The sequence below is a fragment of the Macaca fascicularis genome, chromosome 2, assembly GCF_037993035.2.
Source record: "Macaca fascicularis isolate 582-1 chromosome 2, T2T-MFA8v1.1".
In the NCBI taxonomy this organism is placed as follows: Eukaryota; Metazoa; Chordata; class Mammalia; order Primates; family Cercopithecidae; genus Macaca; species Macaca fascicularis.
Window position 1 is genome coordinate 2,887,656 of NC_088376.1, and position 24,139 is coordinate 2,911,794.

General features: G+C 48.4%; 1 long non-coding RNA gene across 3 annotated transcripts; it reads right to left on the minus strand.

The window, feature by feature from the left end:
• Positions 1-301: 301 nt before the first annotated feature.
• Positions 302-16,034, minus strand: LOC102128502 (uncharacterized). Of its 3 annotated transcripts, none has more exons than XR_012430548.1 (4): positions 15,913-16,034; positions 10,656-13,245; positions 7,192-7,378; positions 302-5,801 (listed from the first exon to the last, which is right to left on the minus strand). It is a non-coding gene; the product is annotated as an uncharacterized lncRNA (long non-coding RNA). The 3 variants fall into 3 exon arrangements; XR_012430547.1 differs by lacking the exons at positions 10,656-13,245; positions 15,913-16,034 and adding an exon at positions 9,143-9,773 and having other exon boundaries at positions 302-3,099; positions 5,671-5,801; XR_010584838.1 differs by lacking the exons at positions 10,656-13,245; positions 15,913-16,034 and adding an exon at positions 9,143-9,773.
• Between the last annotated feature and the right edge of the window lie 8,105 nt (positions 16,035-24,139).

A 24,139-nucleotide genomic window follows, 5' to 3' on the forward strand; every position in this document is an offset into this window, starting at 1 on the left:
CCATGTAACTGTCTCCACATAACTAGTCTCCTCTCTTCACATAACTAGTCTCCTCTCTCCACATAACTCTCTCCACATAACTAGTCTCCTCTCTCCACGTAACTGTCTCCACATAACTAGTCTCCTCTCTCCACATAACTAGTCTCCTCTCTCCACATGACTAGTCTCCTCTCTCCACATCTCTCTCCACATAACTAGTCTCCTCTCTCCACGTAACTGTCTCCACATAACTAGTCTCCTCTCTCCACATAACTAGTCTCCTCTCTCCACATAACTCTCTCCACATAACTAGTCTCCTCTCTCCACATAACTCTCTCCACATAACTAGTCTCCTCTCTCCACATAACTAGTCTCCTCTCTCGGCAGAGTCTCCTCTCTCCGCTTGGCACTGAGGGCCCTAGTCCTCCGAGAAGCCAAAACACAAGTATCTCTTTATATTAGAAGATGACTTTTACAAATCCTCCCTTAGATTTTCCCCTCGGAAGTCAGCAAATTGTCGCTCTCACAGGGAAGACAAAAGGAAGAATCACTTCAGATCCCTCCCATTTGGTATTGTACTTTTTGTTGTTTTTTTTTTGGTGGAGTCTCGCTCTGTTGTGCAGGCTGGAGAGCAGTGGCACGATCTCAGCTCACTGCAACCTCCGCCTCCCAGGTTCAAGCAGTTCTCCTGCCTCAGCCTCCCGAGTAGCTGGGATCACAGGTGCGCACCTCCATGCCTGGTTAGGTATTGTGCACTTCAGCTACTGATTTTACACGTGGTGGCTGTTAACTTGTTGAGTCTCCCACGGGTAAAAGGAACTTGGAGAAACAACGCTTAAAGTCATTGATCTCACTATACAGAAAAAGCAAATTAAGCAGAATGTTGAACAGAATGTGAATTGGCTAATCAAAAGGATAATGAGGTTTAAGGGAATACGGCTCCTTTCATTTCTATATATTTTCCAATCTCTATTCAATGTGGTCATTTGGGGTAAAATGCTCCGAAACAGCATATTTCAAACTCTATTCTTCAGAAATACTTGAATGTCACGGACAAATCAATAGCTCTTTAAATCGCAGAGCAGAGCTAATGAGTGGTCCTCCCTGGGGGAGGAGATGGCTGCATCTGCTCGGCGGTACCAGGCCAGCCTCCAAACTGGCATGAGCTGACCTTTTCCTTGGGCTTGTTATTCTCTTATTGGTGATTCTTTCTGTAAAGTCTCAGAAACCTTAGTTTGCGATTGCCAATATGCTTGCTGTTTCAGGGTGTCGCCATTAGACTGAGCGTCTGAGTAAGGCTATTAAGCATTGTGCATTCCTGAGAGGATCCTTTCAGAGAACACAAGAGGTTGTTTTAGGGGTAAATGACCCATGGCTGAGTATTAGCTCTATTAAATGACAGACAAGAAAGGAGGTATAATGTTCCCATCAAGTAGAAGGAGAAGATTGCTCCCAACTTACCGTCCTTGTTTCCTGGACCCAGCGTCCTCCTTTCCTTTCCTCTGATCCCTCCTTTAAGGAATTGATTGCTTCCCCTACTTTTCTTCGTGGAAATTGCTCTCTATGCAAGGTTATCAGACTTCTTTTGCAGTTTGAGGCAAAGAAGCCACGTCTTTTACTCCATCCACTTCTCCTAGAAGTAGACTGGACTATCTTAATCCAATCTAATAGAAGCTTAAGAGAAAACAAGTGTGGCCTGCTCTTAAATTATTGCTAAATACTTTACAAACTGTCAATGTCAGAAAAAAAAAATACACACAGATGCTCTAAGGCATGTGGAGACAATTAATACAATTTACTTCAATAATAAGTATAGAGTTACTTATGCTCAATTCAGAAGCCCACAAGAAGTATTATATTTTTTGCTGAACTTCGCTGACCAACTCCTCCAAAGGGGCCGCTCAACTTCTCTCCAGCCCATCACTCTATTTTAATTTTTTTGCGTAGCACTTATCACTCTGATATGTTTACAGTTCATGTTTATATTTGTTTTTTACTTATTTACTGTTTATGTTTTCTACTAGAATGTAGTCCTTTTCTGTCTCTCTCTCACCACGTATTCTCAGTGCCTAGAACACAGCCTAGTATATAGTAGGCACTCAATAAATACTTGTTGCATGAATGCACCGCCGGTGCTGGGCCTCCACGCAGTGCTGGGCCTCCTAGCTTCACCACCAGCCCGAGTCTCTTCTATCTTCCGTACCCTCTTTAGCGTGGAGCCCTGTTGGCTCTCCACAATCCATGTCCGGGGCTGTTTTAGCTATAGCTGCATCTTAAGCTGTAGCTGTTGCCGCTGCTGTCAGTGATGAAGGCAGCTGGCTGGGAAAAGGGGAGGTAACCTCTGGGAGACGTTCCATTTTCAAAAGCCATTTTTGTCTCTTCGGCAAACCCTGAAAGAGTCAAGTTTTGCTACAGACTTGTTGTCTCATTAAAACCAGTCGGGCATGTAGGGGACAAATCCATGCGTCAGCTCCACGTGCACTGAACTCCGGGGAGCGGCCAGGAGCCAGGCCTGGTGTGTGGTGAGCAATCAGAGCTACGATTCTAGCAGCGGAGCATACAAAACCAAACCAGATCACCTCAAAACCTCCGTATTCCTGACATCCAGTCTTGAAACCCTAGTCATTCTAGTCATCTGTGACTTCTTCACTCCCCTTTCAATTTGCATCTCATTCAAAGCACACCAAGTCCTCTTGCGTCAGCTGTTGCCCTGCACCGTGCAAGCACGTACGGTTCCTGCTGCAGCTCCATTCCTGGTTCACATTTATCACAGTTCGTAGAATGTTAGTTTCTTAGAGGCTGAGACCGTGTCTTATCATTTGTTTTCCCCTTCCCCAGTACAGTGACTTTCAGATAGTAGAAATTAAAAATATTTTTCTCTGCCTAACTTTTTGTCTTCCTAAACAACAATGCTCATCTGGAGAAAGACTAGGGATAATGCATAAATTAAAACGTAATGGAGCTACTTGGGAGATAGTAAAGCAGTGCAATTGTGTCTGTATTTCCTGTTTGTTCAGCATCTCCCATAACAAAAGACTGGGGGCCCCACCTCATGATTTCTTCCATAATTTACAGAAGATCCGTTTGTCTTGTGGTGGCCAAGCCATGAGGGTCACTGTCCTATGGAAGATGGAAGACATAACACAAAACAAAGAGGTGGGAGCCTCCCCTTCTTGCTCCAGTGGGCACTGGGAGAAGGAAAAGAGATAGAAATAGGGGAAGGAAACAGACCTGAGATTTTTGGCCCCCAGCCCCATCCCCAAGCTTGAAATCCAAGACTGTGGATTAGGATTAGGGGTTGTTAGATAGCCTTGGGGGAAAGCCAAAAGCAAAGACTTTTGTTTTTTTTAACATGCCTTCCATTCCATGGTGGCATTAGTGAGATCATCTTGCAGGGCCCACCACTAAGAGGGGGTAGCCATATTAAGAGTGAAAAGTGGTCACATAGGGTGGTGAGGCGGGGAGAGGCCTGTGTCAATGCTCCCGCGAGGCTCACACACGGGAAGAGCCCTAGGTTCCTGCACAGCCCTTGGGAAATAGAGATGATTGAGGCAAAAGTCACTGGGCCTCACACGGGGGATCCACGATGAGGAATAGGGTGGTATTAGGGTGGAGGGGTATGTAGCTGAGACTCAGAAGGTGTGAGTCAGCAAGGGGGTGCGCTAGGCGCTGACTGTACCACAGGTCCACTGTGGAAATCATAAACCAATCAAATACCTGGCCAGCAACAGGAACCCACAAAGACCCAGAGGCCGGCACAGGACAAGCAAGAACTCCCAGGCTACTCCCCATCCACCCTGCCGCCATCTTGGGGCAGAACAGGCGGATGGGAGAGAAATCAGCACTTATGAGCATTTGCCCCAGTGAGCCTCTCAAAGCTGAAGTCGAATGAGTTACTGTTGATTGTCAAGTGCCCGTCACCTTTACTTGCACTGTACAACAGGGAGAGGACTCGTGAGAAAGATTAGGCCAGTCACAGAACAACCCCCACTTACTCTTTTCACCTCTGAGCAGTTGTACATACATTTGCCACTGCATTACATATATTTATCAAATATTTGATCTTTCTTTAAGACTTCCTTAAAATATGGTCTAGTGTTATGACTACTAGTGACACCAAATAATTGGGGTGTCTTCAGAAAACTCTTAAAAATTGATATCTAGGCTGGGTGCAGTGGCTCATACCTGTAATTCCAGCACTTTGGGAGGCCAAGGTGGGCAGATCACTTGAGGTCAGGAGTTCAAGACCAGCCTGGCCAACATAGTGAAACTCCGTCTCTACTAAAAATACAAAAAGTAGCCAGGCATGGTGGCCAGCTGTAATCCCAGCTACTTGGGAGGCTGAGGCAAGAGAATCGCTTGAACCTGGGAGGTGAAGGTTGCAGCGAGCCGAGATTACACCACTGTACTCTAGCCTGGGTGACAGAACGAGACTCTGTCTCAAAAAACAAACAAACACACAAACTGAAAAGATATCTAGCAAATGGATGTGGTTCCAAGATAACATCAAGTTTGAAAGAGTACTTCAGCTTATAACATCATAAGAAGAGAGGACATGTTGCTGCTTGACTTAGGCAAAGCCACAGTGGGGGTCCCCATGTGTAATGCACTAAGTCCCCTCAAGGCTGTCTTCCACCCTCTTACTCTCCCCTGTGAATTGCAGCAAGATGAGTTCTAGAGAGAAAAGGAGGGCAAGGTGGCCTGGAAAGACAGGGAGCTCAGACAGAAGGGCAAGCTGATAAATACACCTATTCATCACTGCACAATCCTCGGTCTTTCTCATCCTATTGATTTTCATGCTTTGCCGTGTATGCTGCTGTGTGTGAAGGAATGCATGTACTTGTGAACAACCTTGCAATGGAGTGATCACAGCTTCAGCAAAAGGTTTCAGGCAAAACCTCTCCTAACCCTAACTCGGCCTCTAGTCCCATTTTCCCACCACTGTGTGTGTTAGAAGGGGATGGGCCCTGTCTCCAGATCTTCAGTCATCATTATCTGGAAGGCCAGGTCTTTGCGCATACCCATCTTGGAATCCTTGAGCTATTTCCCCTTATGTTGATGAGTAAGTGAATGCATGAAAAGATGCATGCCTGCCTGGGCAACATGAAGAAACTCCATCTCTACCAAAAATACACAAAAAATAGCCTGGCGTGGTGGCACACTCCTGTGGTTGCAGCTACTTAGGGGACTGAGGTGGGAGGATAGCTTGAGCCCGGGAGGCAGAGGTTGCAATGAGCTGAGATCACACCATTGTGCTGCAGCCTAGGGGACAAAGTGAGACCTGTCTGAAAGAAAGGAAGAAAAGAAGAAGGAAGGAAGGAAGGAAGGAAGGAAGGAAGGAAGGAAGGAAGGAAGGAAGGAAGGGAAAGAAAAAGAAAAAAGAAAGGATAGATGAGTGTGTCTAGGCAGCCGTGGTAGCCCATAGTTCTTAGAAGAAAAGAAATTCCTGTGGGCTTGATTTGATGGGGGAAAGGGTAAGAGGCATAGCAATCTGCCACAGAAGAGATTTGTTGGTTCCTGTCTTCTAGCCTAAGAAACAGATCTGAGAGTCTCTAGGGTAGCCTGTGATCCTGTATGACTGTGAGAGCTCCAGGGTAGCCCAGAATTACTCCTGATCAAGAGAAGCCCCCAAGAATTTGAGGTGGTTTCAGGGCAAATTAAGTTACTTCAAAGCACTCGGCTTCCACTTACCTGATAAAAACCTCAGAGGACTGTGTGACTGAGAGGAGGGTCAGGAGAGGAGGGGAGACCCTGCAGACCCAGAACAGTCGATTCCTTGAAGGAGGCTGCCAGGGTATGAACGTTTCTTGGGAGAAAGGCATCTGAGAATGAACAGGGGAGAGAGGTGAGAGGTGGAGAGGGCTGGGAGCTAGAGAAGCAGGAGGGGCTGGTGGCAGGTTGGCATCAAAAAGGGGCATAGCTAAAGTGGGGAGGGAGAAGGCAGATGGCAAAGGAATACCAAAGCCTTTGCAAAAACACAGACGTGAAGAACCAAAAGATGGCCAGGTGCAGTGGCTCATGCCTGTAATCCCAGCACTGTGGGAGGCCAAGGTGGAAGGATCACTCAAGCCCAGGAGTACAAGACCAGCCTGGGCAACATAGTGAGATCCTCATCTCTACCAAAAAAGTTAAAAAATTAGCCAGTTGTGGTGGCACATGCTTGTAGAACCTGCTACTTGGGAGTCTGAGGTGGGAGAATTGCTTGACCAGGGAGGTCAAGGCTGCAATGAGCTATAACTGCCCCACTGTACTCCAGCCTGGGTGACATAGAAAAATCTTGTCTCAAAACAAAATCAAAAACAAAAACAAAAACAAACTCAGAAGGCCTTAAATCTCCAACACTACTCCCTACCTCACTCCACCTGTCTTTTAACAAGAAAATGGAGGCTTTGAGAGTTTCAACCAGCAGTTCATCATCACACAAGCCATGGAGATAGGTCAGGGTCCAGGCCAGGACCATTGGCTCCTGGTGTAGAGCTCCTTGAGTCTTGTGCAGCACCTCTGGGCCCCCCAAAAAGAGACGGTTTGACTGAGAAAGTTGAGGAAGTGCCCCGAGTGAAGAAGATGGACCAGGAGGATGAAGATGTCAGGAAACCTACGCAACTTTGCCCACTAGGAATAGATGTCATTCAGTGAATAGCATTCAGTCCTATTAAAGCTCCTGTTGGTGAGGAGCTGGCAAATCGTGAAGTTCTTGACTAGAAGACAATTACTGATGAAAAAAATTAATAGAGGCCTATGCCTTTCCCCATGTGTGAGCTCAGAGCAGCCATGAAAATCAAGTGTAGCTCTTCTGAAGCACCAGCAGAACTCCCTGAGCCTTCTCCTCACCCCCCACTGACAAAAAGAGACCCTGGTCTCAACAGGATTCCAAGGGCAGGGTGACTTTGTGGTCAACAAAGGATAGATTCCTTATGGATTTAGACTGTACTGAGTGGAGAAACATGTTTGCCTTTGGAACATGTGCTTTCTTTAATCAGTCAAACGAAGAAAGCAACCTGAGCCTGATATGAAAACTCACAGAAGAGGCTCCTATTGTCTGAGAACACAGGTGTAGAAGCCCCTTCCCTGGGGACGCAGGGGACAAGGTGGAACAAACATGAACGCTCATTTCTATGCCTCCTGGGTGTTACTGGAGCCTTCATGACTCAAGACAAATCTGAGAGAGCTCTTTATGAGTTTTCAGACTCAAAAGTTAGAGACTGCACTTACCAACCTGAAAGCAGGTGAGTCCGGTTAGGAGGGAGCGGAAGTGCTTTTGGGGAGTGCTCATTCCCGTGTTGTTACTCGTGGCGGGGAAATCGAAAGTCACCCAGAGTGCGTCCGTCCAGGGAGAGTGAAGGGGGAAAGCCGGCTAGAACAACACACGGCAACGTGGATGGATCATAAAGGCAGAGTGCTGGGTGGAAGGAGGGAGGGAAAGAATGCATTGTGTGAGATGTGTGAGACAACACCATTTAGGTACAACAAATACACACGAAAATACCACCATATGGTTTGCGAGAAGTGTACAAAAGATACACACTAAATCCATGATTGCCTATGGGGGGAAGGAGAATGGACGGGGTGCGTGGAGGAATAAACACGTAAATAATGAACACAAAAGCAGGCCCTGCACAGACCAAAGAGGACAGCATGCCTTTGTACTTGAGGTCCAAACGTGTAGGAGTGGAGGGGGAGTCCAAGTAGGCCCTCCTTATAAAGATCTAAGTCTGTCCTTGTGAGATTCAGGAAAAATTCTAAGTAGACGCGTGCTCTGGATTCTGTCGCTACTCTCTGAAATCACCCTGATCCTTCAGGAAAGAAATCCGCATGTTCCTGGTGTGTGAGTTTGTGGAGCCTGAAAAGTCAGTGGGTCTGGAGGAGAGGGCTCACGTCTGCCCAGTGGCCGCTTAGATGTCATCCTCTCTGGAGGCCTTTGGCTCAGAATTCCAGGTGTTGTCGGGGATACGGGAAGGTGGCTTACACTGAGATAGCCACAGTAGAAAGAAGTGCTACTATCTACAAGAGAGGACGCCTGGCCAAGACACTGATGGAACCTTCTGACCTCTCAGAAACCATTGTTATCTTCAAGAAGCAGGCAGTGGCCCCCGGCAAGCTCTTGGGGTGTATATTATCAATGTGCAGGTAGGTCGACTGAGGCTTGGAAAGGTTAGGCAGTTTGCCCAACGTCACACAGCTACCTAAGTGGCTGGGGCAGGATGTAAACTAGGTGTGAATGGCTCTAAAACTTGAGCTTGCCGGCACAGTGGCTCACGCCTGTAATCCCAGCTCTCAGGGAGGCAGAGGCGGGAGGATAGCTTGAGCCCAGGAGTTCGAGACCTGCCTGGGTAATATAGTGAGACGCCGTTCTCTACAAAAAGGAAGAAAAAAAAAAAAAGACAAAACTTGAGCTCTTGTTTGTTTGTTTGTTGTTTTTGCTTTTGTTTTTTTGAGACGGAGTCTCGCCCTGTCGCCCAGGCTGGAGTGCAGTGGCACAATCTTGGCTCACTGCAACCTTTGCCCCCAGGTTCAAGCAATTCTCCTGCCTCAGGCTCCTGAGCAGCTGGGACTATAGGCACACACGCCACCACGCCCTGCTGATTTTTTTGCATTTAGTAGAGATGGGGTTTCACCATGTTGGTCAGGCTGGTCTCAAACTCATGACCTCAGGTGATCCATCCGCCTCGGTCTCCCAAAGTGCTGGGATTACAGGCATGAGCCACTGCGCCTAGCCAAACCTGAGCTCTTAACTGCCATTTTATAATGGGTCCAGAATGTCTGGGTGGCATACGCGCACATGCACACTGTCACACGCACACTTACAGGGGTATGCTGCAAAACGTACACGTTGTGAAATGAATTCATACTCTTGGAACTTCCATCCTGCTCTTGAGGCACTGTGGAAAAGGAATTCTCACGGGCAGACAAGGGCAGCTGGGATGGCCTCAGAGTTTGCAAAACCAACTAAAAGTGACAAGAAGGAGACAGATGGGGGGAGAAGCAGGGTAGAGAAAAAGGGAGGAGTTTCTCAGTGTGTGATGTGGCTTCAGAAATAGCAACTGAAGACGAACTTGGAGAAAAGCTTTGAAGCAGACATGTCCTTGAGTACAATTCCATCTAAGGCTAGAGGAGATGGAAAAAATGAAGGTCATCCGAAGAGTTCGGATGAACTCACTCTTACTTCTCATGCACCTCTCATGGCAAATGATGATGGTAGAAGAGGTGGTAAGATTTCAGAGTCTGAAGGGACACCCAGAGGTTGTCTCAGCGGATGCCTTGGAGGGCAGTGGAGAGGACAGTGACTTGTTCCAGGCCACACAAAGACAAGAATGGAGGCCTCTGGCTCCTGGGCCAGTGCTGGCCGACCTGTGTCACATTGCTGTCCTCCTAAGTCAACTTGGATGGACAACACCCGCTGCCCATCCCTGTTCCTTCTTCTGCTCCTTCCTTCCAGCATTTTCTTTCTTTCCAGGAGACCTTCTTTCTTCTGCTCCTTCTCCTTCCAGCATTTTTATTCTTTCCAGGAGATGCTGCTTCTCAGGAGTAGGATAAGAGGCTAGAGGGCAAGTGCTTAGGGGAGAAATTCTGGACAGATGGGCAATTTGGCCATGGTTGAACTCTCATAGCTTGCCTTCTTTTCCAGCCTCTTCCTTTTGTGTCCCTGTCCAACTTCTAAGCCCTCCCGTTCTTTCATTTTAAACCCGAGGTGGGGAGCTGTGGCCCTAATTTTGAAAATTCGGTTGAGTGTCTTCTTCAGGGAGAGCCCTGGACCCTGATGCAACCACAGCGGGGCCTCCCTCAGCAGAAGAATCGGAGTCTGTCTCAACAGATTTTCTTTCTTCCCTCCGAAGCAAGAGCCACTCCCAGAACACAAAAGACACAGAGACTCCTGTCTCCTTGGGGGATTTAATTACTGACATTAGCTGGTATCCTCTTCAGTAGCAGCAGCTCTGCCTCACTGCTTCTGAAGAAGAGGGACGTGGAATTTAAATTCTTATCCAGGCTGGGTAGGAGACATTCCCCCACAGGCACACAGACAGGGTATGATAAGTGGCCACCTACACAGTTTCGGAGGCTCTGAGCCCCCGAACGCAGCCACCATTCATTAGCAGATCCCTGAAGTCCACCACCCAAGTTTTATTTCTTTAGCTTTGCAGGTTATTGGACCATTAAAATTCAAATATTCCTGGAAGGGATGATAGTGATGACCAGTCACTGGCAACTTGGTATAATGTATTTTCAGATCACATCCAGAAGCATTTTTCAGAGGGGCGGGGGTTGGGGGGAGAAAATTATGGGATGACTGACAAGGGAAGGACGCGGAGCAACAGCAAGGTCCATAGATTGGAGGACAGAGCCCAGGAAGAGGCTGCGGGCTCGGAGGGTGAGCTCGGCCGGCCTTGCCAGCTGGCCTAGAGCAGTAGGTCTCAGCGTGGCTCCGGGATCAGCAGCACCAGCCTGGCCTGGGATCCTGTTAGACACGCGGATTCTGGAGCCCGCTCCAGATCTACCAAATCGGAAACCGGGTGGGGCCCCGCAGTCTCTCTATTTTAACAAGCCCTGCAGTGACTGATGCATAGTCAAGTGTAAGAACCACTGGCGTAGAGCCTGTGACGTGTGCAAGACGCCACCAACCTCCCAGCTCCCCACCCCACCCCATCCCACCACTCATCAACCTCCCTTCTCTGACCTACCTGCCTTACAACGACTCCTTGGCTTTGCTCGAGGGAGGCGTGAGAAACCACCATGGGTGTGGTTAGGAGAGCGGCAAAGTAAAGCTCTTTAGCCTTGAAAGCTCTATAGCATAGGAGGTGGGCCGGTGACAGAGAATGTGGCTGCCTTTGGCTATAAGGGCAAAGGGTTTGGGGCGGAGCTGGGGGAATAGCTGATGAGGTGAAATTGCAACTGAAAACGAGTGGTCGTCTGAAGGAAGCCCTCCAGAGCAGCCCCTTAGGCCTCCGAGACACTCAGGCGGGGATTGTACTATGTGAGCAGGTAGAAAAACAGAGACAGAAGCCTGCTGAAGAAGGCTGAAGGACTGACTGGGGCCCCAGAGGGTGTGGCTTCTGAGCTGGGAAGCACCACGGGGTGGGTGAGCTCACCGCCTCCCTCCCTCAGCATTTCCTCCCTCTGGGTGCTCAGGATGCATTTCTTAAGCCAATTCATTTCCTGGTTAATCCCCACCCCCATCCCCAACTCCCACCCCCCATGCTTGGCCCACGTAAACCTTGTGGCAGAGACAAGAAGGAGATCCAGGGACTCTGATGGTGAAGCCTGAACGAGTCCTCTGCAAGCTGGACATTTCCTTACCTTGCTCTATTTTTCTTTATAGCACTTGTCAGCCTCTGAAATACCACATGTTTTTTCTGTTGCCTTCCACTAGAAGGTGAGCTTCATGAGGGCGCTGTGTTAGTTCATTCTCATACTGCTGTAAAAGAAATACCTGAGGCTGGATAATTTATAAAGAAGAGAGTTTGGCTGGACACGGTGGCTCACGCCTGTAATCCCAGCACTTTGGGAGGCTGAGGTGGGTGGATCACTTGAGGTCAGGAGTTCGAGACCAGCCTGACCAACATGGAGAAACACCGTCTCTACTAAAAATACAAAAATTAGCTAGGCATGGTGGCACACGCCTGTAGTCCCAGCTACTCAGGAGGCTGAGGGCGGAGAATCGCTTGAACCCGGGAGGCGGAGGTTGCAGTGAGCCAGGATCATGCTACTGCACTCCAGCCTGGGTGACAGAGCAAGGCTCCATCACAAAAAGAAAAGAAAAGAAAAGAGAGGACGAGAAGAGAAGACAAAAGAAAAGAAAAAAGAAAAGAAAAGAGGTTTAATTGGCTGATGGTCCTATAGATTGTACAGGGAGCATAGTGCTGGCATCAGCGTCGGTGAAGGCCTCGGGAAGCTTTCAATCGCAGTGGAAGGTGAATGTGGAGCCGGGTGTCACATGGTGAGAGTCGAAGCAAGAGAGAGGGGGCAGGTGCCACATGTTTTTAAACAACCAGATCTCATGAGAAGACATTCACTGCCTCTAGGACAGCACCCAGCCATTCACGAGGGTCCACCCACGAGACCCAAACACCTCCCACCAGGCCCCACTCCTTCACTGGGATTACATTTCAACATGAGATTTGGAGGGGACAATCAACCAAACTATATCAGGCATTATCGACTACTCTATCTGTATTATTTACCAACCAGTCCCCAAGGGCCTAGGACAGTGCTGGCACATAGTAAGCACTCAATAAGTATAAATGTTTAAAAAACGAATGAATCTTAAAGTCATTCCAACCTTAAACTTTGCTCCTTGTCTATCAACATTTGTATTAATATAAAAATGACTTTTCTCCAAATGGTAGAGTAAAAATCTATGTCTCACGTCTTCCACAAAGCTGGGGTTTCAAATGCCTGCATACATCACAGCTCCAGGCTCCACCACAGAGCAAGGCTTCCCTAGGATCAGGCAGCAAGGATGAAAGAGGATGGGGCTGTGAGGGTCAGGGCCCCTTTGTGGAGGGAGAATCGGTTTACAGAGGCTCGTGTCTCTGTTCTGCCAGCTTGGTGTTTCTGGGAGGTGGAAGAACAGGAAAGTTATAATCAAGTGTTAAGATGATGTTAACAAACTTGTCTACCCAGTGCCTGGTCCAGTAAGATTATCAAAATCTCTATTTCAATCTGAACTCCAGTGAAATTTTGATGAACAAGATATTCAGGGAACATTCTTTGCAAGCCAAGGCTCTCCTTGACCTCAGGAACAGAGCCTTAGTCCCTTTGTTCTCCTAGTACTGGGCACAGGATGTACCCAGAAGGCCCTAAATGAATGCCTGATGAATGAAAAATGTTTATTTCAAATGATTTTTTTCTGATTTGAAATTATATTCCAGACCTTGTCACTAAAAGTCATTCTAAGATGTATTCAGTAACATTTTTACATTAGCAAGTGAGGAGTACTGACTTCCTTGCATCTTTCCATGAGCATACAAAATCATGCAAATGGCCATTTGCAAGTACCCTGACTCTCCCTAACCATGTGTCACTGTGGGAGGCTGTGGGTAGGATGCAAAAGGGGTACGAGATTGAATTTATTTTAATCCCCAGAAATCATGGACCATTAAAAGTATCTCTTGATACCTTTTTCCACAGCCTAATTTGACACACGGAGAACCCAAGGCTCAGAGAAGGGAAGGGGCTTCCGCAGGGCATTCAGCATGTGAAGGGCGTCATCAGAACTAGAACCCTGGTCTCTTGACTCCCAAGTCCATTTTGTAGATTCATCTCTATCTCCTAAGAGTAAAAAGCAGAGAGAAATTCAGATTAATTCATGTTTAAATTCTATACTAAGATAAAGAGATATCAATTTGTCTATAAGGATATGTTTATTGAGATTCTACTTTATGTGGTACTTAGTACTATCTTTGCTAGTATAGGATAATAAGATTCAGCATACACAAAGTTGTTCCTATCCATTGCATAATGCTATCAATAATAACAGTAGTTTCCATTTTTTAGTCCCTGCTTATTTAAGCATTATACGCTTTATAGGTATTACCACAAGTAATTCTCACGACAGCCTGATAAAATATATTTCTGTATTAAGCCTCTTTGGGTTGCTCACGGCAGAAACTCAACTCAGACAAGCTTAAGAAAAAAAGGAATTACGGGTGCCTGTAAATGAAAATATCAGGAGTTGTCTAGCTTCCGACTAGGCTGACTCCGTGTGTTAAGGCAATGTCAGAAATCTCTCTGTCCCCCTTCATTTCCGCTGTGTTAGCTTCACTCTCCAGCATGTTCTCTCCGTGTATTGGGAAAGATGACACCCAGTAGCTCTGGCTTTCTTGAGCTTTACATCTCATGATTTTTTTTTTTTTTTTTTTTGACAGAGTCTCGCTCTGTCGCCCAGGCTACAGTGCAGTGGGGCAATCTCGGCTCACTGCAACCTCTGCCTCCCAGGTTCAAGCAAGTCTCCTGCCTCAGCCTCCTGAGTAATTGGGATTACGGGTGCCCACCAACATGCCTGGCTAATTTTTGTATTTTTAGTAAAGACAGGGTTTCACCACGTTGGCCAGGCTGGTCTCGAACTCCTGACCTCAGGTGATTCGCCTGCCTCAGCCTCCCAAAGTGCTGGGATTACAGGTGTGAGCCACTGTGCGTGGCCTTTTTTTTTTTTTTTTTTTTTTTGAGACAGAGTCTTGCTCTGCCTGGGCTGGAGTGGAGTGGCTCAATCTCCGCTCCCTGTAACCTCCGCCTCCCGGGTTCAAGAGATTCCCCTGCCTCAGCCTCTCCAGTAGCTGGGACTACAGGAGCCCAGCACCACACCCGGCTAATTTTTTGTGTTTTTTGTTGTTGTTTTTGAGACAGAGTTTCACTCTTGTTGCCCAGGCTGGAGTGCAGTGGTGCGATCTTGGCTCACTGCAACCTACGTCTCCCGGGTTCAAGCAATTCTCCTGCCTCAGCCTCCTGAGTAGCTGGGATCACAGGCATGTGCCACCACGCCCGGCTAATTTTGTATTTTTAGTAGAGATGGGGCTTCTCCATGTTGGTCAGGATGGTCTAGATCTCCTGACCTCATGATCCGCCCGCCTTGGCCTCCCACAGTGCTGGGATTACAGGTATGAGCCGCTGTGCCCCAGGCTACATCTTATGATTTTAGAAGGAGAGAGCCCTATTTTGACCCAGTAGCCACATTTCCCCTCCTCAAGAATCTTGATTGAGCATCTTCGGGTCATGTGAGCGTGTCTTCATCAATCACTGTGTCTAGGAGAATGGGATATTTTGATCAGCCACTCTATAGGGTGGGAAGAGAGTTTCTTTTATCAGTGGAATGAGAGAGGGGCGATTCATAATCCCATTCTACATAGCATGAAATTGAAATTCAGAGAAATCAAGGACTATACCATAATTCCTAAAGGCCAGAGGGCCTGTGAAGGGCAAAGCTGGGACATAAACTATGTGTCTGCAAAGCCTATTTTTAAGTTTTTCCTGTTGTTGTTGTCATTGAGCAGGGGAGGGACTAACTCATATACCTTAAAATTCGCTATTTGAAAGTGGATAATGCATTGAAAAACCTGTTTGGTCACCAGGCCAAGTGTTTCCAACCTCGGCGTGATCAGTGTTCACGTGGGAAGTATGTGGTAAGCAATGTGTTGCTATTAATAGCTGAATTACCAAAGTTACTAGAATGATTTACTTCAAAAAAATGGTAATCAGAATTAACAAAAGATTACCCTGTTAATAATGCCATCCCCATTTCCAGGCTGGGCACAGTGGCTCACGCCTGTCATCCCAGCACTTTGGGAGGCTGAGGCGGGTGGATCACCTGAGGTCAGGAGTTCGAGATCAGCCTGGCCAACATGGCGAAACCCTGTCTCTACTAAAAATACAAAAATTAGCCAGGCATGTCGGTGGGTGACTGTTATCCCAGCTATCGGGAGGCTGAGGCAGGGGAATCGCTTGACCCTGGGAGGCAGAGGTTGTAGTGAGCCGAGATCGTGCCATTGCACTCCAGCCCGGGTGACAGAACGAGACTCCATCTCAAAATAATAATAATAATCATGATAAAATAATGCCATCCCCATTTCCTAGAACTCTGGTGTCCAGCACAGCTCCTGCCTAAAAGCGCTGGCACCCATTTTGAGTGGTTCCAAGGAGAAAATGGTGGAACACACAACACAGCCTGCCATAAAGCTGTCCCCATCACAAGACAGAACGGGTAAGCACCCCAAGAAAGATACAGAGCGTTCCAGGTAAACTATTTGGAAATGGCAAATCAGTTCAGCAACATCTCAGATTATAAGAAAAAAATTAAACCAATGCACCATTTCTAGATTCCAGAGATGAAGACTAGAAGGAAATGCAACAGAAAGAGCTAATTCCCTGAAGAATCCAAACAGTTAAGTATTTTGCAATTAATGTAAAAGGACATGAAAAATGTATTCAGAGAAAATTACAAACCTCTAACAGAAAAAGAAAAACGAATAAATGGAGCTTCTGCCTGGGAAGATTCTGCATGGTAAATGGCACACTCAGTCTGCAGTTCAAAAGCTCATGCAACCTGACCATGCAATCTGCTGTAGAAGGAGGGAGGTGATAATCGTCTTTCCCCTGAGCTGATCACGGCACACTCCAAGAAAGACCCAGACAAACTCTAACAGTGTGGGACCAGGGGTGGAGTCGGGGGAGCAGGCTGGCGACAGACCTGGAAGCCAGCCCCACAACGCAAGGAACTGAGCAGGTTGAATCTGGGCGTTAGAGAACTGGAGGTATTTTTTGCAGGTAAGAGAAGATTTCGGAGCAGGGTTGAAGGGCTGTGGTATGAAGTATTAGATTTGCCCTGTGGAGCAACAGTGAGTAAAAATGACAGGAAAAGAGATTTCTGTCTCAAACAAAGTAGCAACTTTTTGGAAGTCAGAACTGTCTTGATCTAAATTAAAAGACGCTATGAAGCAGGCAGAGTAGGTAATATTATCACCCCCAACAAAAAGATGGGGAAAGATCCAGCAGGCAGAAATGACTTGTCAGTCATCACCCAGCAGGGGCATACGAGGCTGTGGACACCCCCATGCTGTGTCCAGCACCCCAGGCCGTTTCTGGAGCCAGCACTGAGTTTCCACAGATGTGGCAAAACAGGTGTGAACAGCCGGCAGTGGCCCTTCTCCTCTCCCAGCAAGGAGGTCACAAGAAAACTACCAAAGTCAAAGGATGACAAGTAACTCTGAATATTCTGGAGAAAGAAGGATCAGGCAAGGAACAGTGATTCCCTACAGGAAAGTAATGACTTCGGACTGGAAGCTCCGCCAGGAAATTCTGACAGGAGACCAAGGCTTTCTGACAGGAGAGCAGTGGTTTATGACAGGAAAACGGGGATGTCTGACAGAAAATGTTGGCCTCCAGTGGGATATGCGTGGAGCTCTGACAAGAAAACAAGGATTTCTGAAAGAAACTGATTTTTCTCAGGGCAGTGATTTCTAAAAGGAAAGTAGTGATTTCTCAGCCTTGCACGGTGGCTCACACCTGTAGTCCCAGCACTTTGGGAGGCCGAGGTGGGCAGATCACCTGAGGTCAGGAGTTCGAGACCATCCTGGCCAATATGGTGAAACCCCGTCTCTACTAAAAATACAAAAATTAGCCGGGGAGGTGGCGGGCGCCTGTAGTCCCAGCTACTCAGGAGGCTGAGGTAGGAGAATCACTTGAACCCAGGAGGCAGAGCTTGCAGTGAGCCGAGATCATGCCACTGCACTCCAGCCTGGGCGACAGAGCGAGACTCCATCTAAAAAAAGAAAGAAAGAAAGAAAGAAAGTAGTGATTTCTGACACAACAATGATTTCTGACAAGAAAACAGGTTGCTGATAGGAGAGCGTGAATTTCTGACAGAACATTAGTATCCATTACGTAGCAGAGGGGTTACTCCTGACCGGACGTCTTCGACAGGAATGAGGGTTTCTGTTAGGCAGGACTAAAATCAGCAGCACGGAACAAACTGAAAAACAATGGGGGAGGAATCAGACTCCTTCAGGAAATAGTGCTTGGGTGTGGAGGGAGGTCCTCAGGAATAAAAAGCTGGGTTGGGGGAGGCTAAAACTGGGGAAGACCTGGGGTCCAGGTCTCCTGTGGCAGAGCTGAATGGGCTGGAGGGAGAGTATCTAGACGATTTACAAAATAGGTGTGAGCATAGGTGACTAAGAAATACATTCTCATCAAGAGGCTTGCAGGAAGGAGGAGGGAGGGGAGGAGAGGGAAATCTGGTCCTTCTTCAATCCCCTAGACCCAGAGATAACAAAGCCTTGGTTTTTACTCAGCAAGTTCAAAGAAAGCTTTTGCGCTCTGAATTTATTGCCAATTCTTAGCAAAGGGGACAGGATAATAGAGAGGTGATGTCATGAGGCTGTAGTTCTGAAGTTATCCGGGAACCAGATCGGAGCATGCTTGCAGAGAAAGTGGCATTGTGGCAGAGAGGAAAATGAACTAAGGGAAGTGGAAGTATCAGGAAGGAGCCTCGGACAGAAATGGTAGGCTGGCGACATCCTGATCAGGAGGAGAAGTGATTTTCCCGTGTCCCTGAGTCCTTGCCCACCACCCATGCTCCTGAGAGCTCTCAGGCCAGGCTGGGTGCCTCGTAGGATTCCTTCCCTGTGGATGGTGAGGTCTGCCGTGAGCAATCGCCCAGCACGGGACATGTCTCAGAGGGAAGGAACATGTTTGCTCTCAGACTGAGCTCTCATTGACCCCAGCTCCCAGGCACCACGTCTACCACGTGACTGGATTTCTGCGGCCACCGAGAGCTGGGAGAATTTTAATTGTGCAGATCCCCAGAGCAGCTGCAGCAGCCCGAGCCAGACTCCTACTTCCGACCGGATGCGGGGCTCAGCAGGCTCAGCAGGCTCAGCAGGCCAGCGGCCACACAGCCGGCGGCACGGGCCTCCTGCGGGGAACCCCACCCCACTGGCCAGCCCCATCCTCTGCTCTCTTTGGGGGTTCCGACCACTGTCTCCCTCCACGCCCAGGAAGGGGAGCCTGGTCTTGTCTTTCCAGCTGCCCCCACCTGTCCCCCTTCTTGGGCTTCCTTTCCATCTGAACTGGATTCAGAGGACACAGAGTTCCCCAGCTTTCCCCGATTTTGATGCCCTGTCTGGTCCTCAAGCTGTTTTCGTTTTGTTTTGTTTTGTTTTGTTTGAGATGGAGTTTCGGTCTTACTGTCCAGGCTGGAGTGCAGTGGCGCGATCTCGGCTCACTGCAACCTTTGCCTCCCGGGTTCAAGAGATTCTCCTGCCTCAGCCTCCCGAGTAGCTGGGATGACAGGTGCGCACCACCACACCTGGCTAATTTTGTCATTTTTGGTTTTAGTAGAGACGGGGTTTCTCCATGTTGGTCAGGCTGGTCTCGAACTCCCAACCTCCGGTGAGCCACCCGCCTTGGCCTCCCAAAGTGCTGGGATTACAGGCGTGAGCCACCATACCCAGCCCCTCAAACTGCTTCATTGCTGCCAATGCCAACTGGGAAAAAGACACGGTGGTAGAAAGAATTAGGGATGAGAAGCAGACTTGAGAATTCTTTTCAAATTCAAGATCAGTAGTTTGTCTCAGGAGATGCTGGTCCCATCTCACTGTGAGAATCCCTACAATAGACCTTCCCAGGCAAAGCCCTTTCCCAGGTTCCTGTCTGAGAGGGAGGTAAAGCCTCTTGGGTCCTCATTACCTTCCTGGGTCACTGCTCATCCACAACTCCCCAGGGAGAACAGTGACGGGAACTAGCTGACCGCTCAGAGCCTCCACGCCGGTCCCTTTCTGTGAAGACTCACAAGGCCTTACTCGTTGCGTAACATCTCAAAGCCGTAGTTACCTCATCTGTAAAATGGGGATAAAAATCCCACTTCACATGGTTGTTGGGGTGATTAAAGGAGATGATATAGGCCGGGCGCGGTGACTCACACCTGGATTACCAGCACTTTGGGAGCCGAGGAGGGCAAATCACCTGAGGTCGGGAGTTTGAGACTAACCTGACAAGCATACAGAAACCCCGTCTCTACTAAAAATACAAAATTAACCGGACATGGTGGTGCATGCCCGTAATCCCAGCTACTTGGGGAGCTGAGGCAGGAGAATCGCTTAAACCCGGGAGGCAAATGTTGCAGTGAGCCAAGATCATGCCATTGCACTCCAGCCTGGGTGACAAGAGCGAAACTCCATCTCAAAAAAATAAAAAAGGAGATGATATATAAAGTACCCGGCACCCAGCCGGTGTGATAAATTGGTCCCCTTATTTCCGCTCACGGGGGAAAGCAGAACGCTTGAGAGCAAGGCTGCGGCGGGCGAGGCTGTTCAGTGTGTGCCTCCCTGTTCAGCAGCCGGGTGGGGGCTGAAATTCCACATGCCCTCCACTCACCCTGTCGAGTGCCCAGGGTGGGGCATTCTGCACAAAGGCTTTGTCTCTCCTGCACACGGGCACCCTAAGGCAGAGCAGCAGTGGCTGCCGGGTGACTGTGCCAGCACCCAGCCTGCTCTGCCGGGGAAAGAAAGCATGGCACGTTGAAGGCAAGTATTTGTAGTTTGCTCCTTCCTCACAGTTAGACCAGGTTCCCTCCTCTCCTGCTTGTCCTCAGAGGCCTTGGTGAGGCGGAGAACAGCTGCCATTGTGATGGGTTCCCCTTTTCTCACTGGGGGCTCCCTTGAAGGGGGCTGGCCTGCCTGCATTTGGGCTGTGGTAACCACTCGTCTTCCCAGCAGGTTTCCCACTGGGGCAGTTTGCGGAGTCCTAAACTCAGAACCTCTGCCTTTACATCCAGGGCCCCCCAGGAGGCTCTCTTTAGTATTATGGACAAAGAGCCAAGCAGGGCCTTTTTTCCCCAGTAAGAAAAGACTAATGGAGCTCAAGGCCCAGCTGTCCTGGGAGTGGCGTGCCTCAGCTGTAGTCCTCTGGGAAGGGGCTTCTGTGCAGGGCTGCCTGAGGGTTACCCTCTTCAGTCTTCATTTCTATCTCACACAGTCATTTCTATCTCACACAGTCATTTCTATCTCACATAGTAGGAAGGACGACAGACAGGATTACAGCTCCAAGGGCTGATCTGTGTATTTCCTTTGCACGCTGCTCTCTCGCTGGCACCGAAGGGCACCCCAGTCCAGACTGGTCAGAAACACTCGCAGAACCCACATAGCCAGGGCTAGACACAAAGACTGGGTAGTGTGCTTGCAAAACCAGATTTTCCTCTCCCAAAGACTAGAAAAAACTAGGCTTGCAGAAGCAGGAAGAGGCAGTTGGGCCCGGACGGGAGGAAGACACCTGGGTTTACTGGGTGTGGCGCCCTCCACCAACAGTGCTGGCCACATGCGAACAGCACCTGGTAGCCTTGGAGGCTGTGAGTAGGGATGGGGTCAGGAGGGGTGCGGTCAGGAGAGATGCGGTTAGGAGGGATGCGGTCATGAAGGATGCAGTCAGGAGGGGTGAGGGCAAGAGGGATGTGGTTAGTAGGGATGCAGTCAGGAGGGATGCAGTTAGTAGGGATGTGGTCAGGAGGGGTGTGGTCAGAGGGGTGTGGTCAGAAGGGGTGTGGTCAGGAGGGATGTGGCAGGAGGGGTGTGGTCAGGAGGGATGTGGCAGGAGGGGTGTGGTCAGGAGGGATGTGGCAGGAGGGGTGTGGTCAGGAGGGGATGTGGTCAGGAGGGGTGTGGTCAGGAGGGGTGTGGTCAGGAGGGGGTGTGGTCAGGAGGGGATGTGGTCAGGAGGGGTGTGGTCAGGAGGGGTGTGGTCAGGAGGGGGTGTGGTCAGGAGGGGTGTGGTCAGGAGGGATGTGGCAGGAGGGGTGTGGTCAGGAGGGGTGTGGTCAGGAGGGATGTGGCAGGAGGGGTGTGGTCAGGAGGGATGTGGCAGGAGGGGTGTGGTCAGGAGGGGTGTGGTCAGGAGGGGATGTGGTCAGGAGGGATGTGGTCAGGAGGGATGTGGCAGGAGGGGTGTGGTCAGGAGGGGTGTGGTCAGGAGGGGTGTGGTCAGGAGGGATGTGGCAGGAGGGGTGTGGTCAGGAGGGATGTGGCAGGAGGGGTGTGGTCAGGAGGGGTGTGGTCAGGAGGGGGTGTGGTCAGGAGGGATGTGGCAGGAGGGGTGTGGTCAGGAGGGGTGTGGTCAGGAGGGGTGTGGTCAGGAGGGATGTGGTCAGGAGGGATGCGGTCAGGAGGGATGGAGTCAGGAGGGGTGTGGTCAGGAGGGGTGTGGTCAGGAGGGGTGTGGTCAGGAGGGATGCGGTCAGGAGGGGTGAGGTCAGGAGGGATGCAGTCAGGAGGGGTGAGGTCAGGAGGGATGCGGTCAGGAGGGACAGCCTCACCCGGATCCGAACCAGGTGTACATGTCTCTGTATAATTGGAGCGGTGATGGACACTACGCTCCTGAGAGACCTGACTGTGGGTGGAATGCTGTCCTCAAACCAAGGGGTTTCCAATGGCAGAATCCTTTATAAAACAGTAGAACTGTGGGAGCTAAAAAAGCAGATCTCATGAAGGTAGAAAAGAGAATGGTGGTTACTAGAGGCAGGGAAGGGTAGAGGAAGGGGGAGGATGAAGAGGAAAAAAAAAAAAAATGTATATATATATATATATATAAATGTATTACCATTTAATACATAAAAATGTATATAAATGTATTACCACTGAATGGTACCCTTAAAAATAGTAAACTTGGTAAATTTAGATGTCTATTTTACCTCAAAAGGAAAATGCTAGAACAATTTCAGCCAAAAAACCCCTGAATTCTTGAGCACAAAGTAATTTAGTTTCTTAGGTGACTGGACTTTTTTTGTACTATTTTTAGGAAGAAGAGGTTAATAAGAAATCAAAAACAAATCAAGGATTTATTTTTTAAAACAACAAAATACCAGCAGCTTCTAGAAACTCCCCTGGAATCCACACATAGCCAGTGCAGTCCAACGCCATTACACGCTTGCGACAGAACAAATGATGTTCTGAAGGATGGCCCTTGAATCACCAGGTCATCAAAGGATGTTTCTATTCACTCAGTAGCCAGAATCCCTATTTCCTTTGCATTATAGTGAAGTGGAGCCTGGTCGTATTTCTAAATTAACTACAAGCTCCTTGAAATTGATTTTTCAAGAATTCTAGCATCTTTCGGACAAAGGTGACACTGTATATAAATTTAATGTATTGAGCATCCAGAAATCGTTTGGTCTTTGAGAGGAACCTCATGTGGCCGCATCCTGTAGATATTTGATGGGAATGGGTCATGATGATGGTTCTCAACTGGGGCGGGGGCATTCCCCTTTGCCGGGAACATGTGGCAATGTATGGAGACCTTTTTGGTTGACATAATTGGGTTGGGGAGTGGGATACTACTGGCATCTAGTCAATAGCGGCCAAGAGATTCTGCTCAGTATCCTATAATACACAAAACAGCCCTTCACAGCAAAATTTATCTGAACCAAAATGTCTAGAGTGCTAAGGTTGAGAAACCATGGTTCATGGTAGCTCACAAAGATGTACCCCAGTGGGGACCAGTAGGGTGATCACTCCGAGGCTACTCAGAGGCCTCAGGGCCACGCTCAGAGACCTACCCTGTCATCCACTACTTGGGTATATTTTTTTAATCTCAAAAAAATGTGCACTTTACCTTACTCATCTTCTTAGGATGGTTCTAGGATATAAAGCCAGGACATTCATCTGCAATAAAATACAACCTTCAGATGTCTGGCTGCTCTGTGCTGGCAACAGGGATGCTCAGCGGAGCCAGGAGTGGAGCGTAAGGAGTTAGTTACATGAGTCATATGCCGTCTAATGAACCCAGGTCTGCCAGGACTTGGGCTCTACTGGGAGGGTACTGCCAGTGTTCACCTGGGTGGTACTACCTCTTCTAAGTTTCTGCTGGTAATCAAGCTTCTTGTGACTAACCTTCTTGCTTTGGATGTGTTAATGTCCACCTGACTTCCACCTGGAGCCAGAGTCCACCTAAAATGGTTGCATTGCTTGGCTCTTATCCATTTATTATGTTTATATTTTATAGTTTAATACAGGAATTCCCGGATCTGAGAGCGGAGGGAGTGATTTTGAGAAGCCACCTAATCCGTGAGTGTCTAGAGCATCTGTGAACAAACATAGTTCACTCTAATCTAGCACCACTGTTTGTCAAAAGTATACATATGATATGCTAGTTAATAAAGTAAAACAATGTAAAGAATGGTCATAATTCCTAATAGTTTGTTGTCAATATGTATTTCTTGGTCACAAATACTAAAAGTATAAATATGATCATGTGGAAATGGGTCTGGAAAATATTTTGAGGCTAAAAGCAGGATTTAGGCCAGGTGCAGTGGCTTGTACCTGTAATCCCAGCACTTTGGGAGGCCAAGGTGTGAGTCTCACTTGAGCTCAAGAGATCAAGACCAGCCTGGGCAACATGGTAAAACCCCATCTCTACAAAAAATACAAAAATTATACAGGCATGGTGGCGGCCGCTTGTAATCCCAGCTACCTGGGAGATGAGGTGAAAGGATGGCTTGAACCCAGTAGACAGACTTTGCAGTGAGCCAAGATCACGCCACTGCACTCCAGTCTGGGCAACGGAGTGAGACCCCGTCTAAAAAATAAAAAAATAAAAAAATAAAAAGGAAAAAAAGGAGGATTTACACTGGAAAAAGTTGGGAACCACTGGTTTGACTCTCAGAAGGTTAACGTTCATATTTCCTAGA